Source organism: Psammomys obesus, unplaced genomic scaffold (genome assembly GCF_907164565.1).
Source record: "Psammomys obesus unplaced genomic scaffold, mPsaObe1.curated_primary_1811, whole genome shotgun sequence".
NCBI lineage: Eukaryota > Metazoa > Chordata > Mammalia > Rodentia > Muridae > Psammomys > Psammomys obesus.
The window spans coordinates 35125446-35143999 of NW_026596034.1; the positions used below are offsets into that span (position 1 = coordinate 35125446).

At 53.0% G+C, this 18554-nt stretch overlaps 1 protein-coding gene across 1 annotated transcript in view; it reads left to right on the top strand.

The window, feature by feature from the left end:
* Nucleotides 1-4301: 4301 nt before the first annotated feature.
* Nucleotides 4302-18554, top strand: part of Crispld2 (cysteine rich secretory protein LCCL domain containing 2) — a 57420-nt gene continuing 43167 nt past the window's right edge. The window contains exon 1 of the mRNA XM_055621603.1: nucleotides 4302-4386. The gene's annotated coding sequence lies outside the window, so the exon portion shown is untranslated. The remainder of the gene's footprint in view (nucleotides 4387-18554) is intronic.

Here is an 18554-nt window from a genome sequence, read left to right on the forward strand (position 1 = left end):
TGGAAGGTCCCTGCTCTCAGCCCCTGACGACTCTGCCTCTGCCTCCTAATTCTTTCCCCCTTGCTGGTTTAAATTTTGGCATCTGGAAGGATTTCAGGGCCTCCGGCACCTGTCTGGGACCACCTCTAGTCCTTGGAGTGTCTTGGTGGGCTTGGACTCCGTGCTTTCCTGCATCTTCTCTGTGGCCGCATTGTGAAGCTTACTCCAGGGTTTCCGGCATTTGAAACTTTGATTTCATAGAAGCTTGGTCCCAGTGTCCTCCGAGCTCCTGTCACAGCAAGCTGTGAACCCCACTTGTACCCTCCTCCCCACCCAGCCAGTATCGGTGTCACCCAGAGGAACGAGCACAAAGGATGCAGAGGCTCAGCATCTCTCTTCCGTTCTTCCTGAGCTGTACCCATCAGAAAGTGGTACCCCATGTCCTTTAACGCCAATCGTTAGTGGTCTTTGACGCAGTTGTGGCTGGTGATGTTCTGTAGTTGCTCGTTGGTGCACAGAAACCAGTGAGCAGAGGAACTCCCTGGCCTTGGTGCTCCGTGTCCAGCTCAAAAACTGATAAAAATAGCTGGTGGATAAGAACTCAGCGGGATGTGAGCCAGCAGCCAGAGACTGACACAGGGTCAGGAGAGTCTGCGTCTTTTGCTCTCAAGCATCAGATCACTGGACCACTGCCCACCTCCATCTCACAGCCTGATGTGGCCCCTCATCTGCTCACTTGGTCCCTAGGAGGGGAGAGTGGGCTCAGGGTCCGCTCTTTAGGCCTGAGCAGACCTTTCCAGATCTGGCTCCCTCAGGCCTGGAAGGACTTTCCCTCTTGTCTCAGCTTTCCCCAGAACCCAACTCTCTCCCAGGTCACAAGGGCACTCCTGCTAGGATTTCCCAGGATGTCTGTGGTCAGCCCCCCCCCCCCCCCCCCCGGGGACAACTACACGCATCTTGGCCCTTTCTCCTTGGGAGCCTCCCAGGCATCCGCAACACCCACATTGCCATTACTCAAATACAAAGGCTGTAAGTTTTCTCTTTTCCTTTTTAAAGAAACTATATCTAGAGGTTGCAAAATGATGGGAAATTTGACTAGAGCTGAGCCAGAAAGAGCCTTGTGGCCCTGGCAGCACCTATGTTAACCCCTGATGTCACATCCTGCTCCACTGGTTTCCACATTAACCATTTAGTGATTTAAGAAACAGGGTAGGGGTAGGCTGTGGCTGTGATGGTCACCATTGGACACCTTAGCACAGAAATTAGCAACTCTCTCAAGGCAACAGATGGAAGCTGCTAGGGTTTGAACTCGCGCTGACTGGCTCAGGATGACACCAACCAACAAGCCAAGGATGCCATTTGCCCCATTGGTGTTCCTCAGAGAGGTCAGGTGACTTGAGCTGAGGCACACGGCTAGGGCATGAGAACTGACACTCAAAACTCCCATGACTCGTGGTGGTGCTCATTTACTAGCTTAGGTGCTCAGCCCCTAGGGCTGCCAGCTTTTTTTAACTGAGTGGCCATATGGTTCCTGGTCATCCTCAGAGGGTTCTCCTGAGAGCTCTGCAAATGCCTTCATTTCCACTTGTGTAGGTGGTTTGTGCCTCTCTCCTTGAAGCTGATTAGGCTCTGTGGTTTCAGCAACAGAGCAAGGCATACCTCCCACACCAGGTCATCAAAGGCCTCGCAAGACATCTGGTTCTGGTTCTCGAGGATACTTGCTGTAGGCGCAGCTAGGACCCCTGGGAAAAGTCTGACCACCTAACATGGTCCACTGGAAAGGCTGGGGCCGCCACAGCCAGCAGCCCAGCTGGCCTCCCTCCCGCCCTACAGCCAATATCAAATACGATCCTCGCGTCTAGCCCCAGTCAACAGCTGACTGCAGCCACATCTTTCCAGATTCCCTCATCTAGTGCATTATAGGCCAAAAGGGGGGAGGGGGAAGGCTGCTAAAGATGTCTAGTGTGTGTGTGTGTGTGTGTGTGATGACATAATGCTGGCTATCAAAACATATATATGAACACACTCACATATATCATTAGCACTAAATAACCACTGTCCAACCAGAACATCCCCAGCCCAGACACTAGAATATAGGGCAGTTTGTTATACAGCAGTACTAACTGTGACATTCCATTTGAGACGTTTGTTTAGCTTCCCCAAAAGATTAACAAGAAATGAAATAGTTCTGAAGTGTCCAGTGTGCTCATTTTGTATAAATACAAAATCCCTAATCTGCTCCAGCCGCATGACTTAGAGGCCAAGGTTATAGGTTGTTCTGGTCCCTTTGGGCTGCTCAGACTAAATGCCACTGGCTGATGGGTTTATACACAGTGGAGCCTGGAAAGTGAAGCTCTCAAAGGCTGCCGAATTCATAGATATAGATGGCTTTTACACCATGCTCGAACAAGTGGAATGGGCAACAGAACTCTCAGGTCCTCTTTACAAGTCCTGAGGATCTCACCAGGTCCCCCACCCCCATATCTTCCCTGGGTAATTAGGTGTCAGTGTGGCAGTCTTGTTGAGACACTGTAGGGGCTCTGGCACAGGCTTCCTGGGTTGGGGTCCCAGCCCTACCAGTGAACAACTGGGTGACCCTGGACAAGTGCCTTCACCTACCTGTTCCCAGCGTCCCCATGTGTAAGCAGAGCCACCTCTGCACCAGGCTGTGAGAAGCTGACCAGAAGATGCCCTTGAAGTGCCTTGCATAGCTCCTGACATTACAGAAACAATCTTTGTTGAAGGAAGGAGGAGACCTGGGGTGGGTTAGGTGAGAAGGCCACAGAAGGAAGGGAAAGGGGAAACTGAGGGATAGCAGGAGGGAGATCTGAAGGTTCCGGATCTGGGGCTGGGATGGCCCAGGCTGAGGGAGACTTGGCATGGCAATTTGACCTGAAGATGACCTGAAGCTTGTAGGATGCTTGGGTGGGAAGGGAGTGTCTAAGGGCCACACCGAGCCTTTTCAGGGTTACCCCAAAAAGCATCAGTAGTGAGGTGTTCTGGGGCCTGGCCAGAGCCTGGGACTCCTTATTACTAACAATCTCCTCCCACCCAAATGTCGGGGGTGCTGCAGAAGAAGAACCCTGCCCCTCATCACTTCCCATTCCTGGGCGGGTATGGAACTAGGACCCAGTTTATCCTGTTCCCCTGCATCCAAGGCTTAACGGTCAGACAATGGCAACAGAGCGGGTCTGAGCACTTTGGAGGCCTGTGACTCAGGGATGTGTCCAGGGATCTCTGTGCTGGTCAGTCCCTTCATCAAGAATGATGGCAACAGCACCCGTGTTTGGGGGCAGTAAGGCTGGGGTCCTCGACACCCCGAGAGCAGCACGTGGAACACGGAAGACTGTTTCCGAGCCCTTTTATTCAGCACTGACTCCTCAGGTACTTGGAAGAGTCCGGCTGGTAGTGTCAGGTATTGGATGATCGATTGCGGGTCAGAGGATGCTTCCAAAACTGAGAGCAGAAAGGAAGGACATTTAAAAAAAAAAGATACTACCATAAATCTAAATCTTTATCTGCACAGTGCCGCACCAAAATCTTGGGCAAAGATCTCTGGTGGGAATCCGGGTCCCCCTGACGACCTGAGATGCTAGGGGGGTCCTCTGCCTCTGCTCCTGGCAGTATTGTGGAGGTGTTAGTGGGAGGCTGTCCTGGTAAGTGGGCTAATGCTCCTCTTAGTGGACTTCTTGTGACTGAGGGTGCTCTGGGGTGTCTGATAGCTCTCTGGCCCTTTTGCTCACTTGCCCTGAAGGGTTTGGGAGTCAACCGTACCTAAAGTAATTTCCCGGATTCTGACCTCTGGATACGTGCCTCAGGTGCCAAATACCCAGCGGCACATGGTATTAAACTTGCTGGAACCTGCCCCGGGGCTCTCGAGGAGGAGAGACAACCTCTCCACAAGAAATGGGATGCTGCCTCCTCCCTGGATTGCTGGGAACCCCGAGATCCTGTGTTTCCGGCTCCTAGTCTGGGAACTGGTAGTGATAAAAATGCGCACACCCGGGTTCAGCACGCGCCTCCCGGTAGTCCGTCCTGTCCTTCACTTGAGTGGCAGAGCGGGGTGGGGTCCGCGGGCCACCGCCTGTCCGACAGAGTGCCTGGCCCGCCGCGGGTAGTAAGCACTCAATGAAAACGACTTTTATGGTCACGGCTAGGGGCCGCGCTCTCCTTGCGCACCGTGGTCCTCAGCACCTCCTCCGGCACGGGGCGGGGCGGGGCCGGCGCCGCGCAGTCCAATCAGCGCTGCCCATGGCCCCGTGGGCGTGGCTCAGGATGCTCCAAGAAGCTACTAGGCACCGAGCGCCTAGTCTAGGACCCACTCTCAGCGCCTAGCATCGGCAAGAGTCCCGGCTCCGCAAATCGCTCGCCCAGCGCTGCCCAGGTTGAGTCCAGAGTCTCGCGAAGGTGAGAGGGACTCTGTCCCGCTGCTCTTTTGTTTATATGAGAACAGGTCTCGCCGCGTAGCCTAGGCTGTCCTGAGTTCTTAGCCACCCCCTGCCTCAGCTGCGATGTACCGCTCTTTCCCTGCCTAGGGCAGATGCGGTGCTGCAGGGCTGCGTGCCGGCGGCGTTCTGCTGAGCTCCTTCAAGCGTTTTTCAGACGAAGAAACTGAGGCTCAGCCACGAAACCTTCTGGCTGGGACTGACTCAAGGTTAGGAAGCCGAGTCGGAGAAACCGGGGATCCTAGCCTGGCAGCGCTGGGCTCCAAGCTCCACGGAGCCGCGCGTGATCTTTTGCTCTTTCAGTGCAGTTTGCCACCATTTAGGGCGATGGTGTGTTGTCAGTGGGCGCCGATAGCTGGAACACCGAGAGCATGGTTGCATTTGAGAGCTGTTTCACCCTGTGTGGAGAGGGTCCGCAGTGATCACAGGGGCGGGTAGGAGCCTTTCGGGCCAAGTTACAAAGCCACGCCCCTCTACGGCTGGTTGGCAACAGGATGCGGTGAGGTCCATTTCAGATAAAAGTCCTGAGGGTCAGGAAAGTGAAGTGAGCTGTCCAGCAGAAGCAGGACTGCAACCTCCAAAGTTTCACACGGATGTGTAGCGCAGCCTGGCCTCCAACTCAAAGTAGTCCTCCTGTCTCAGTGTCCTGAGTGTTGGGATTGACGGCAGCTGTTCTAGAGAATATTTTAGGGAACGCATTCCAAGGTCTTTTCCTAGAGTGGGCATCTTGAATAACTCCTCCTGTCAGGAGAATTGGCGCCGGATGAGGAAAGCCAAGGGCAGCTCATTACGGGGTACAGGCCCAGTGCCAGCCGCCAGCTGCTGCAGTCCAACTTGAATGGGCCATCTTTCCAGGGAAAGGTCAGTTGCTAGGGCAACTGAAGTCGGTGTGAGAGGCTTTCTGGATGCCCAGCTCTCCTGGAGCCAAGAGTGGGCTGGGAATGTCCACTGCTAGCCCCGGACTCCTTGCCCAGGTGAAGCAGGGTAGGCCTGCCTTCTCCAAATGCTCTCACACCGCACACATCAATCCTGGAGCCTGCAGCCCCGCAGAACAAGGATGGGCCATTCCCCTACCGCCCCGACAGGCTGAGGGGAGTGTAGCATGCATCTGGGGCTTCTGCTTCTGCCATCGTCTCCACCCCGGCCCCAGGAGGAACAGCAAGCAGGTGTGGGGCCACGTTGCCTGCGCTGAGGGCTGTGCCTGAGGACCCGGGTCAGTGCTAGCTCAGCACCCTGACCCTGGGCTGGAAGTGGGGAGGGGCTTGCGATGCTACCACCCTAGCTGGGCCTGGCTCCAGACTCTAACCTCCACGACTTGTAGCCCTGCCTTTTTAAAAGACAGCTGTCTGTCCGTTGCTGCCCCTGCCTCTCAGCCCAACTTTCACTGGGGTGGGAGGGCTTTATCTAAGGGGTCCAAGAAAAACAGCCGAACAAGGCTCCAAGAGAGGAGAGATGAAGAGGGAGGCTTTGATTCTTACACAGAATGAATGGCAGTGGCAATTACTATTAGGCTGGTGCCTGATACTTCTCTGGAGCATCTCATGGCCAGCTATATCCAGGGCTTCCTTTAGCAGTCTCTCAGACTGCCCCATGAGCAGGCATGCTCCATCCACTGATGCTCAAAGCACACACATGTGCAGAACACAAAACGGCTGGGGCCCAGACAGGGGCCCGACCCTCGGTTCAGAGGAAGGTGCTATACCAGGTGACAAATGTGACTGTCACACAGAGTGTGGCACTGGCTTCTCTCATGCTGTAAGGGTGCTTTTAGCCTCTCCCGGTGCCTGGGCCCCAGGTGGAATGTGTGTGTGGGGGGGTGTAGCACAGACAGGGCTCGTCACCAGGGCAGGGTTGGTTGGCACACTGAAAGCCTTGCCTGGTGACCTGGGTCAGTGAGGCTCCCAGAGCTGGGCTGCTGGGCTGCAGAGGGGCGGGGTTGAGCTGCAGGAGCAGGGGGAGGACTTCGGTGGAGGGAGGGGGGTTGTGAGGCCCTTCAGAGCCCCTACATGGCAGCTTTCTTGCATGGACTTCACTGAAGTGTCTGAAGTCAGGCCCCTGGTGCTGACCTTGGCTTTGTGGGAGTTGGAGCAAGGCTCTCCTCTGTCACCAGTGTGATTTGTGAGCACGGGAGGTACCTCTGTGTCTGCTACTCTGGGAACTGCAAGCTTAAAAAAAAAAAAAAAATTTTTTTTTTTTTTAAAGCTCACTGCATTTGATGAGTCCCAGATGTCCAGGGCCCGAGTCAGTCAAAGGGGTTGATGGTTTAATGGCTCTTCAGGGTGGGAAACCTCAGCGGTGCCAGAACGCCATCATTTCACTTTGTGGAGAGTTCCTTCAGCTGGGGGACATAGGGCACTTTATGATGTTCCCAGCAGAGCACCCTGCAAGCAGAGCAGGCAAGGATGGCCACATAAGTGTGGACTGCGTCCAGGGTGCTCAGGGCCAGTCGTGTTGTTTCTGTTTTGTTCTTTCTTGAAAAGGTATAAAACAACCCAGACGTGGTGGCGTACACATTAAATCCCAGCACTCAGGGAGGTAAGGGCAGGCAGATCGCTGTGAGGCCGGCCTGGTCTGCAAAGTGAGTCCAGGACAGCCAAGGCTACACAGAGAAACCCTGTCTCAAAAAGAAAAAAACAAACAAATAACCTCAAAAAGGAAAAAAAAAACATACACATAAAATTTATCATTTTTTATGTTTTAATTTAAAATTCATATTTATTTATTTATTTATTTATTTATTTAGTGTGTGTGTGTGTGTGTGTGTGTGTGTGTGTGTGTGTGTGTACATGTAGGTATGTACATGCGTGGTAGATGTGTAGAGGTCAGAGACGACAGCTCACAGGAATCTTTCTCTTTTATCATTGTGGATCCAAAGAAGTGATTGAACCTAGGTTTCTGGGCTTGGTGGCCAGTGCCCTTACCCATGGACTCATTTCAATGCCCCCAAACACACTACCTGAAAAATCCTTATTTAGTTATTTGGTTATGCATCTGTGTCTGTCAGCATTGGGTTTGTGCTTGTGATGGTACCGCACGAGGAGGACACAGAAGCGACAGATCCCCCAGAACTGGAGTTACAGGTGGTCCTGAGCCACCCCGCAAAGGTGCTGGGAACCAGACTCGGGTCCTTTGCAAGAACAGCAAGTGCTCCTTCTCAATTGCAGAGCTGCCTCCTCAGCCCCTCCCCAAACTTACCACTTTAAAATGCACGGTTGAGGGGCATTTAGTACATTGGCAGCCTTGTATGGCCAATGCACTGTCTAGCTTCGGAACATACTCACCATCCTGTGTTCATGAGCGGTTATGCCTCGTCTTCTCCTCCAGCCGTTGCCTGCTCATCTCCCTAGTGGCTTTAAACATTCTCTTGTTCTAGACATTTCTCAGGTGGAATCCTGTGGCATGTGGTCTTTGTGCCTGGGTATTTTCAAAATCCATCCAGGATTTGTATATATCTGAATATTTTTAATAAATCTTTTCTTTTCTTTTTTTTTCTTTTCTCTTCTCTTCTCTTCTCTCCCTCCCTCCCTCCCTTCCTCTCTCCTACCGTCCCTTCCTCCCTCTCTCCCTCCCTTCCTCCCTTCCTTCCTTTCTTCCTTCCTTTCTTTTTTTTGAGACAAAGTTTCACAATGTAACTTGGTTGGCCTGGAATTTGCTCTGTAGACCAGCCTGGTCTCTGACTCAGCAATCACCTGCCTCTGCTTCTGAGTGCTGGGATTAAAACCATGCATGCACCAACAACCAGGCTTTCATGCATTTTTTTTTTTTTTTTTAGTATGCAAAGTGGTGGATTCATTACAACCCTTTTTTTTTCTTTTCCTTCTGAGAGAGGGTCTTGCTGTGTGGCCCTGGCTAGTCTGGAACTCATGCTGATGCAGCCCACACTGGCTTCCGTCCTCTCACTTCTTGGATTATAGCTGGACCATCCCCGTGCCTGTCTCTCTCTCTCTCTCTCTTTTTTTTTTTTTTTTTTTTGTGCTGGTGCTAGAACAAGGCATTGTGCATGCAAGGCCAGTGCTCTACTACCAAGCCACACCCCAGCTCCTCACTGGGGGATTCTAGGCAGGTGTTCTACCTCTGACTTGTAGATCCCACTCTCCGTAGCGTGCAGTTTCTTTCTCATACAGCTACAAATGCCCTGCTTAGTTTTTTGGGGACACTGTGCATGTGGCTCTGTGGATGTGTACAGAGGAGACAGCAGGTCAAATGTTTGTTAGATGTGTCATGGTGCGGAAGCTGCCTCCTTCATCCTCTGTGAGGAAGCAATGGCTGGTTTGCTCTCACCCAGATGGCAGGGAGCTCTTCCGTGGTGCAGACAGACAGACACTGTTGCCTGGGGTTCTGTGGCAGGGCTGACGTCTTGCCCTGAGTCACGGAAACCCACTGAGAATTGTGTCTGAGACATTGCCTTGGGGGAGCCCTGCTCTGTCCCCCACCCCCAGCTTGCAACTGTGGTACTTTCGGGCAGACACCCCCCTTTTCCAGGACATGGGGACATGATGATCCAGCCAGAGGGAGGTTTGCCTGGCCTCTAGTGCTGTGTCAGCTTAGGAAAAACCCACAAAATTGTCGGGGGGAAAGGCCTAATGAGGGATTTTGCAACTTCTGGCCCATCATAAAAAAACTTACAAACTACGAAAGCCCACGTTTTCCATCCAGTTTCTGGAATGTGTCATGTTTTGATGCTGAATGATGAGATTCCAGAAGAAAAGGCAGCCGCGTTTCCATTTTGCTTGTAGGTCAGAGATCCCAGAGCTAAGCCTGGCTCCAAATCCTTCAGGCAAAAAAAGTGCCACTTGCTCCCAAGAGCTAGGAGCTGGCATCATGCCAGCGTCTCCTGACCCTTTGTGGAGTGGGCCCAGGACACCAGACCAAAGAAAAGGAAAAGCAGGCTGAGGAGAGCTGCCAACTGTACGAGGCATCGCTGCACACGGCTCCACAGGCCTGGCATGGAAATGGCCAGGGTGGAGGGTCAACTCGGGATAGCAGGGTTGATCTTGCTGCCATGGGTTGCACCACTGAGCAACTACTACCTAGGAGCAAGTCATCAAGGAGATGGAGGCATTTGCCCTGGGATATGGCCTGTTCTAGAATAAACTGTGTTGCCAAAGTGAGGGTACCCCAGGGTCTCTGAAAACTACTCATGGGGTTTTCTCGAGTCCTGTGCTTATAGGAGGGGTAAAAGCACCAGGTGGGACCATCTGGGCCTCCCATCATGCCATGCTCTGACCTTCTTTGCCAACAAAGAACAAGTCCTCTGTAACTGACCTCAGACCTGTATTATGCCCGGCTGACCTGCATGTTTGCTTCGGTCTGATTTTATTCCTGATGATTCTTCATGGCAGAAGTCATTAGAGTCTTCATGAGTGGCAAGAACTAAAAAAAAAAAAAAAAAAAAAAAAAAGAGATTAAAAAAAAAACTTTTTGAAACACTAAAAGCAATCCTTCCTACATAAAATATGAAGTGCATTCTAGCATAGGCACATGGCAAGGAGGTGACCTTGACTCTGGAAGTACAGGGTTAGGGTTGGGGAGGTGGGGCTGGGGCTGTGACTCAGTTGGTGGAGCACTTGCTGAGCATTTGTGGAGCCCCGAGTTCTAGTCCCAGCACCCCACCAACAGGACATGGTGGCCCACAACTCTAATCCTAGGGCCAGAGATGGAGGCAGGAGGATCAGGAGTTCAAGGTCATCCTCAACTATGTGATGAGTTCGAGGCTAGCTCGGGCTGTGTGAGATCCTGCCCCAAGCAAACAAATAATACAACAAACCGGAAGGTGGGGAATGAGGAGAGAGGCAGACTCCTTAGAACAGGGCTTCTCCGAGCGGGGTCCTCAGAGCAGCATCAATCTTTGCGACTTCAACCGAAGCAGGTGCCAGGTCCTCCCTGAACCAGGGGCAGCCAGCATCCCATTCGTGTCTTGGAGATACGCATTGCTATGTAGCCGAGGCTGGCCTTGAATCTGCCAGCCCTCCTGTCTCTGAAGGAGCTTGGTTGCTGAAACATTCCTGTAACCCCAAGCGGAGGAACAGGGTGTGTGGGACCAGGGTTCCCCTTAGCTGTACAGCATGTGGGAGGCCTGATTTAGCAGCAACCGATAAGCCAAAACCAAAAGCTTTGTTGGGAAGCACGCCCCGCCTGGCGGTGCTCCTTGCGCAGGGCTGAGTCCAGATGCCCCAGCAAGCATCACAAGGATCTTGGCATTCTTCTGGAACACGTGTAGTGCCTGAGTGCCAGGCACTCGCTGGGTGCATCTACCTACCTGCTCTGTCCAGCCCTGCACCAGCTATGAGCTGCTCCAGCTGTGGAGGTGGCTCAGCTGGCAAAGTGCTTGTCATTCAAGCCCCTGAGTTCAGTCCCAAGAACCCATGTGAAAATGCGGGGTGTGGCGGCGTGGGCCAGCCAGCCTAGCTGAATCTGCACATCACAGGCCAGTGAGAGATCCTGTTTCAAAAATGTAAATAAATAAATAAGGTATATGACTCCTGAAGGGCATCAACATACATAGGCAGACAGACAGACACCACACACACACACACAGTGACACACAGAGACAGAAACACACATAGACACACACACAGTGAGTGACACACATAAACATACATAGACACATACACACGCAGACATACACACACCACACACACAGTGACACACACATAGACACTCACACACAGATGCATACACACCACACATACACAGTGACATACACCACACACACAGACACACACACATAAACACTCACACACATAGATACACACATAAACACTCACACACATAGATACACACACACACACACACCACACAGATACACACATAGACACTCACACACACAGATACACACACACCACACCACACACAGACACACACATAGGCACATATACATATATACACACACACATACAGCACCACCCCCCCCATCCTGGCTGTCCCCCTCCACGGCTGAACACACTATTTATTCCCAGGACCTTGGCAGTCTGGCTAGCACCAAGAGATATTTTCATCAGGGCCTTGGCAATGTGGGACAAAGTGCCCTGCCAGCCGGGGGATGAACCCGGCCCTGTCTGGGTGAGGTTCCACGCCGCCTGGCTGGCCCTTATCTGGACTCCTTCCTCTTGGTTTACTTTGCAGGGCTGTTGGGGCCAGAGCCTAGAGGCTCTGGAGGGGCCGAGTTGGGTGGGTGGGAGTCTCGCCTGCGTGTGGCTGAGGTTCATGCCCCCTGTAAGCCATTCTTCAGCAGTCTGAGCAATTTCAAACTTAAAATAAGCCCAGCTTTCACTGAGGCTCAACGTCTAAGACAGGAGCATCACTCATCAGGTGAATCTCCTTGCAGAGGAGGCTGCAGGGCCCAGCCAGCCTCCAGAGGTCTCTCGGGGCCTCCTGCCACCCCACCCTCAGGGCAGCGGCGTCCAGGCTCCTAAAGGCGCAGGCCAGGCTTGGACTTCACATGGAGGAACTGTGTGTGTTTAATTCTCAGAGTCTGGCTGGCTATGCGCCACACGCAAAGGTGAGGCTCTGCTCGCCTGTTGCGCATGGACAGGCTTTCGAAGTGAAGCCAGAACTCACCCAGCACTTACTTCCTGCAGGGGCTCCTCTCTGCACTGGGCAGAAAGCAGGACTCCCCATGGTGGCCTTCAGAACCTGGCCCTGGCTCCCCCGGACCCCGCCCCTTTTCCCGCTTGACCTTGGTGCACGCAGATGGCATCCCTTCCACACCGTCATCCTTCATCCCCAGGGGCCACAGTCTCACCACCGCCTTTTCCAGCCTAGCTCAAGACACCAGTGCTGGCTGCGTGTCACCTTCCTTCCTGGGCAGGATCCCAGGCCTTCCATCTTCTCCTCGGGGCCCTACCCTGCAGACTCCACACCCAGGCCCGGGCTCTGCCTCGCTGCTGAAGCTGTTCTGCCTTCTAGGGGCGCTGCACCGAGGCTGTGCAGCTCGTCCAAGTTGCAGTCTGACTCTCAGAGCAAAGGCCATCTGGGATTGGAAATCCACCCAGAAGGAAAAGGGAAAGATGCATTATGGGCCCTGGCCAGAGAGGCGGGGATCTGTGTGGCCTTCACACCTCTCCTGGCCCAACCTTTCCATGTGCCTGAGGAACTAGAGCTGTGGTGAGGTGATGACCCTCTGGGTAGCCTGCAGCTTTGGCCGAGGGTAGGATTTGAACCCAGGTCTGACTCAGATATGTTCCCGCACTGCTCATGACTCTGGCAACAGTCATTTCCTTTTCCACGGAGGAGGAGGGCTCCTGTTCTTTATCCAGACTTTGATGTGAATTGTTGCCAGGGAAACCTTCCCACAGCAGCAGAACAAAGTCAGGCCTAGTAGCTGCGCACGGGTTATTTTAAGAATACATTAATTTGTTATCCGGGCACTTAATTTGGCTTAAAAAAAAACAAAAAAACAAAACAAAACCAAAAACATATTATCTTGGCCTGGATGAAACATGCTTAGTTTTAGCACGAAGTGGTTCGAATGTTTGTTGACTGAGTATTCTGTTTGTCCAGAATTAGTCTAGCGTAGTGTTTTGGGCCTTTGATCCCAGCCACTGGAAAGACTGAGTAGGAGGATCACAAGTTCAAAGCCAGCCTATGTGTCTTAGCGAGACCCTGGTTCAAAATAGAAAGTAAACACCAGGCTAGAGGTGGAGCTCAGTGGTAACGCACTTGACCAACACGAGAGAGGCGTTGCTGGAATCTGCTGCCCAGCACAACACACACCATTTTCAAAGTAGCTTAGCCTGTTGTGTGAGCATCTGAGTTAGTACCAGTCCCCTGAGGACTGTGTCTCCTGCTGGGGGCACAGAGGTGGGGAGCTTGGGTGCTGTAGCACCCAGCACTCAGCAGGGACAGAGACAGCCTCTCACCTCCTCTGGGTCTGACCTTGATCCTGTCAAAAAAAAAGCAGACAGGATCCAGAGAGGAGGGGAGGCGCCACTGCCCGCTGTCTGCCGTCTGTAACGGGACGGGACGTTCTCTGCCCAGCTCTGGGATTGCTGCAGTCTGCTTGGGGGTGGGGGTGGGGGTCCCTCCTCCCAGGCGCACTTCATTCCCAGGATTTCTGGGTGGTTTGTGGCTATGACTCCGATCGTCCTTGGCTTCTTACTCAGACGTAAGCTCCCGCTTGTTAGATCTGAGGGGCGGCAGAGCCGGGGAAGTCCCTGGCTGTGTGGGGTCAGTGGATGTCCAGTGTGGGGGCTCTGGGCTCAGGCATCACCTCGATGTGGGGCCGTGGGGTGGAGTTGCTGCCTGGATAAGGGAGGCCCGATGGAGACCGGAGTCTGACGAGTTACTCGTCCCTGCCCCCACGCCTTCTCTGTGACCGTGACCGGGCTGTTTACGATCCTTGTTTACTATCTTCCATTTCCTCATCTGTGAAATGGGGCTGATAAAGCCAGCGAGCCCATCCTTGTGGAGGTGATGACACACGAGATTCCAGGAAGGAACAGACTCATTCACGGCTGGGATGTCACACCCCGGCCAGGACACCCCTGTGGCTGTGGACTCTGGTGTGCTAGGGCTGGCACATCCCCTTGTGGGGACTGACAGCTCAGTCTTCTGATAGGTCACAAACCAGAGAGCAGATCTAGCTGTGAAGGCCAAATCGTACGGATGTGAAGAAAGGAAGTCTCACTTGAATCAAAGACTGAGACCTTCCAGACTGCTTCTCACTGTCTATGCGCTGAGGTGGCTGATGGCCAGCAGGCAGTTGCAGTGGTTTTTCCTACAGACGCTGTCTTTAGCGGCCTCACGTGGGTTGGTGGCTTGGAACTGGCCACAGCAGGACATGTGTGCCAGGGGGATGGGTGAGCATACAGAACAGGCTGTACGCTTGGGTGTCGGTCACCTCGGTTCCTATGCACAAGGAAGCTCATTGTGAGCAGCTGGCGGGAGCCGTGCCGAGCCACCAGACCCAGGACTGGGTGCCGGTTCCCAGACAGTCAGGCCTGTGACACAGAGGAGAGGGAACTTCAAAGGAGCCCTATCCGTGCACAGTTGGCTGGACGGTTACCAGTGAGAGGGCTAACATTGACCCTTCAGCCTGATGTCCTGGGACCTTTCTCCCCAACGAAGCCAAGTCGCCCAGGTGAAAGGCCACCGAGCCAAGGGTCCTGGGGTTTCATTTCTCTTAAGTGCCAGATGGTTAAAGTTGTATATTGCTAAGGCAAAGGTGAGATTTTTTGAACTAAGAGCTGCAGGAGGAACTGTCCTCTTAGCTGCATGCCCTTGGTCCCTGCACCCCTCTTCTGTTTGTTTGTTTGAGATTGGATCTCAGGTAGTCCAGGATAGCCTCAGACTCACTGCGTAGCTGAGGATGGCCTTTGAACTCATGCTCTTCCTGCCTCCAACTCCTGATCACACCACCAGCGGTGGGGGTGGAATGCAGAGCTCTGTGCATGCGAGGCTCCCCACGGACTGAGCCAAGTCCCAAACCCCACTTCCAGCCTTTCAACCGCGTTGCATCGTCATTTCCACTAGGATTAACTCATTACCTTGAGTGATGAAGAGCGCTCAAAACTGGGGCTTCAAGCACCGCACCCCCACTCCTGGGGAAGGCAGAAAAGTTGAACGCTCTGAGGCCACACAGCTGGCGAGGGGCAATGGCAGGGGTCAAACCCAGGTTCTGTGTCCCTGAAAGCCTAGGATGCAGCCAGCAGAGAGGCCACCATGGACCACAGCCCTTATATGGCTGTGGTGATCCAGAACAGAGGAGGTATGCCCCTCCCTCGTCATTCCATAAATATTTATTGAACAGAGATGTGTCAGACAGATGCTGGGACTCAGCAGTGAGTGGGCTGACAGGTCTATGGAGTGATTAATTCCCACAAGGCTTTCCAGGAAGGGGAGACCATGGTGAGCAGAGGTTCACTGGCAGGCCTGGCAGCGGGCACTCTGGGGTCAGGGGCTGGGTGCAGGAACAGCGTGTGCGCAGGCGGAGCCAGCAGCCGGTGTCTTAGCCCTGATGTCCTCTTGGCAGGCTTCCCCCAACACAGAGCAGCTGGGCCACATGACGCAACAACCTTCCCTGTAGGCTCCTCATTTCTGGACCAGGAGCTTTGCCCGCTTTTCAACAAATCTGCTTCTAGACCCCTAAACGGCATCACGTGCCGTCCGGTGCTGGTGGGGTCGCTGGAGGACTAATACGATGGTGACCGTGTTAAGTCCCCACGCCGTCAGAAGGCAGGGTTTCCGTCCTTGGCTCACCCTCCGACTGGCTGCCTGCTGATGTGTGCAGGACTCCGTTTTGTCTGCTGTAAAATGGGGCTGCAGAGTCTTCCGGCCCCAGTCACATTCCAGTGCATGCCACAGCCCTAGCAATGGAGGCCCTCCAGGAGAGCTGATTTCACAGTCGGAATCTCACCATTGACCCTAGGATCCAGGAGTTTTGTCCAAGCTCCCTGTACCCCTCGGCTGATTCTTGTGGGAGCTGCCTGCCCTAGCTGGCTGGGGTCTCCTTTGTTCTCTTCTGTAACTCTGGCAAAAGAGAATGAAATATTTTTTTGTCTGTTTTTGTTTGTTTGTTTGTTTTTTCATGTCAGGGTTTCTCTGTGTAGCCTTGGCTGTCGTGGACTCACTTTTTAGACCAGGCTGGCCTGGAACGCACAGGGATCCACCTGCCTCTGCCTCCCTGGGTGCTGGGATTAAAGACATGTGCCACCATTGCCTGATTATTTTATTTTTGTTTGTTGTTGTTGTTGCTGTTTGTTCCAGGACAGCCAGAACTACACAGAGAAACCCTATCTCGAAAAAACAAAAACGAAACCAAAATAAAAACGATGTTGAGAGTCAGAGGGATGGCTCAGTGTGTAAACGGATTCCTGAGCAAGTGTCAGGGCCAGGATTCAGGTGGCTAGAACCCCTCTAAAATCGGGGTGGGTGTGGTGGACACCCGTAATTCCAGCACACAGGAGACAGAGGCGGCATCCCTGGAGCAAGTGGCTCCCTAGACCAGATGAAACTGTGAGAGGCTCTGCCTCAACATATCAGGGGCAGAGTGATTGAGGAAGACATGTGACGTGAACCTCTGGCCTCCACATGCAAGCACACACCTTGCGGTATACATGTAAGCTTTCAGGAACATGGCTGTTCACACATGCCCCATACACAGAAAAGAAGAGAAAAGAAAAGAAAAACAGAAAAGAAAAGAAAAAAAGCAAAGATTTTGAATTTGGCAAGGCCATAAAGAATCAGGTGAGAGAGTGGAGCCCAGGAGTGCAGGCCTTACTCCGGAAACTTAGGGGATCTGAGGCCCAGGCCCCCACTGTCAGCTGCTGAAAGGTGGAGGGAAAGGATAGGGCTGCAGCTGGAGAGGGCAGGTCATGCAGAGTGGCAAGAATGCAGCACAGGTGGGGTACTGTACGTGTGTTTGCCAAGGGGATGCGTGTCCTGGGTAAGTATCCCAGAGGCCTTGTTTGTCTCCCTGGAGTGACACATCAGGGAATCCTCATCTATAGCGTCACCACTGGATCAGCCTCTCAGCATCCTTCCCGGGACACAGGATGGGATGCCAGCCCCTCAGAGCCAGACCTTGTTGTCTGGCTTTTGCCCCTGACCCTGAGTCTAGGTGTATTGGTATTCTCAAGTCAAAGGGAAGCCCTTATGGAGAGTGTCATGAAAGAGAGGGTGAACACCCCTTTGCACCAAGAACACACCACTAACCCCAAGAGCACTCCTCTAGCCCCAGCTGCTGTCTCTGGCTGGCCAATGTTGGGCAGCGACCTCAACTCAGGCTCTGTGCCAACTGTAGGATGGGAGCCTAGGATCACACTTCCAGGTAATGGAGTGCCATGGCGGCCAGGTGCTCACCTGGAGACTAGGGAAGGGTAGGATTCCCTTAAGAAGCCCTCAAGACTCTGTCAGGGTCAGCTCAGTCATCGCTAAGCTCTGGGCAACTGGGACAGCATGCACAACTCCTTCACAAAAGGTTTTTGGGCCAATGAGATGCTTTAGTCAGTGAGTAAACGTGCTAGCCACCAAGCCTGATGACCTACCTACCGTTGATCCCCTCCACCCACAGCGACTCCAGCAAGTTATTTTCTGACCGCATGAAAAGCACATATCGCACACACACATTAAAACGGCAGAAAAGGCAGACACACACATGCGGTGCTGAGAGGGAGCTTGGTCCCACCCAGGCCAACCCTTTGAACTTTTTATCATAATTTTCAAGATTAGATTTGTTTATGTCTCCAAGCTTTTTTGCCTTCGGGTGTTTGCACGCCACATGCATGCCTGGTGCCCACGGAGGTCAGAAGAGGGCATCTGACCACCTGGAGCTGGAGTTATGCAGGATCCAACCTGGTTCCTCTGCAAGAGCATCAAGTGTCTTAACTACTGAGCCATCTCTCCAGCCATTATTTTTATTGTTGTTGTTGTTGTTATTTGACACAAGGTCTTGCCAAGTTGTGTAGGTTGGGCTGGAGCTGACCATGTACTCCAGGCTGGCCTTGACCTTGTGATCTTCTGGCCTCAGCCTTGGAATACAGGAGCGTGCTGGCACACCTGGCCCTGACTCTAGTTTTGATACAGATGTGTGGGCAGTGGATGGTGAATGGTCCCCCCAGGCTGGGATGCTGGACACATCACTGTGGGCCATGCTCCAGCTTGTAGCTTACTGCTTTGACAGCAAGCACCAGGCCCCACGGGTTCTAGTCTTCCCCCCTCCCTCTTGTTCCTTAACCTGCCCAGGAACTCCTGAAACATCCCACCTCTTCTTGCTCCTGGATTACCTGGTGTGTAGCAGCTCCAGTGTTCACATGGCAGCCACAGTGCCAGAGACTGGGAGCTGTGGGTAGGGCTGGCTCCTCCAGAGGCCTCCCCTGGCTGGCAGGTGGTAGTCTGTCCCCGTGCCCTCCCATGCCTGTCCCCTCTACTTGTGTTTGTGCCACGATCTCTTTCTCTTTTTTTGAAGTTTATTGATTTATAGTATGATGTGTATGTTTTGTGTATGTGTCTGGGTGTATGGGTCTATGCATGTGTGTGTCCAAGTATATATGTTTTTGTGTATAGAAATGTATAATGTATTTATGTGTATATGTCTGTGTGTGGGTGTGTCTCTGTGTGTCTGTGTGTACATGTGTGCATATGTATGTGTATGTCTGTGTGTATATGTTGTATGTGTCTCTGTGTGTGTGT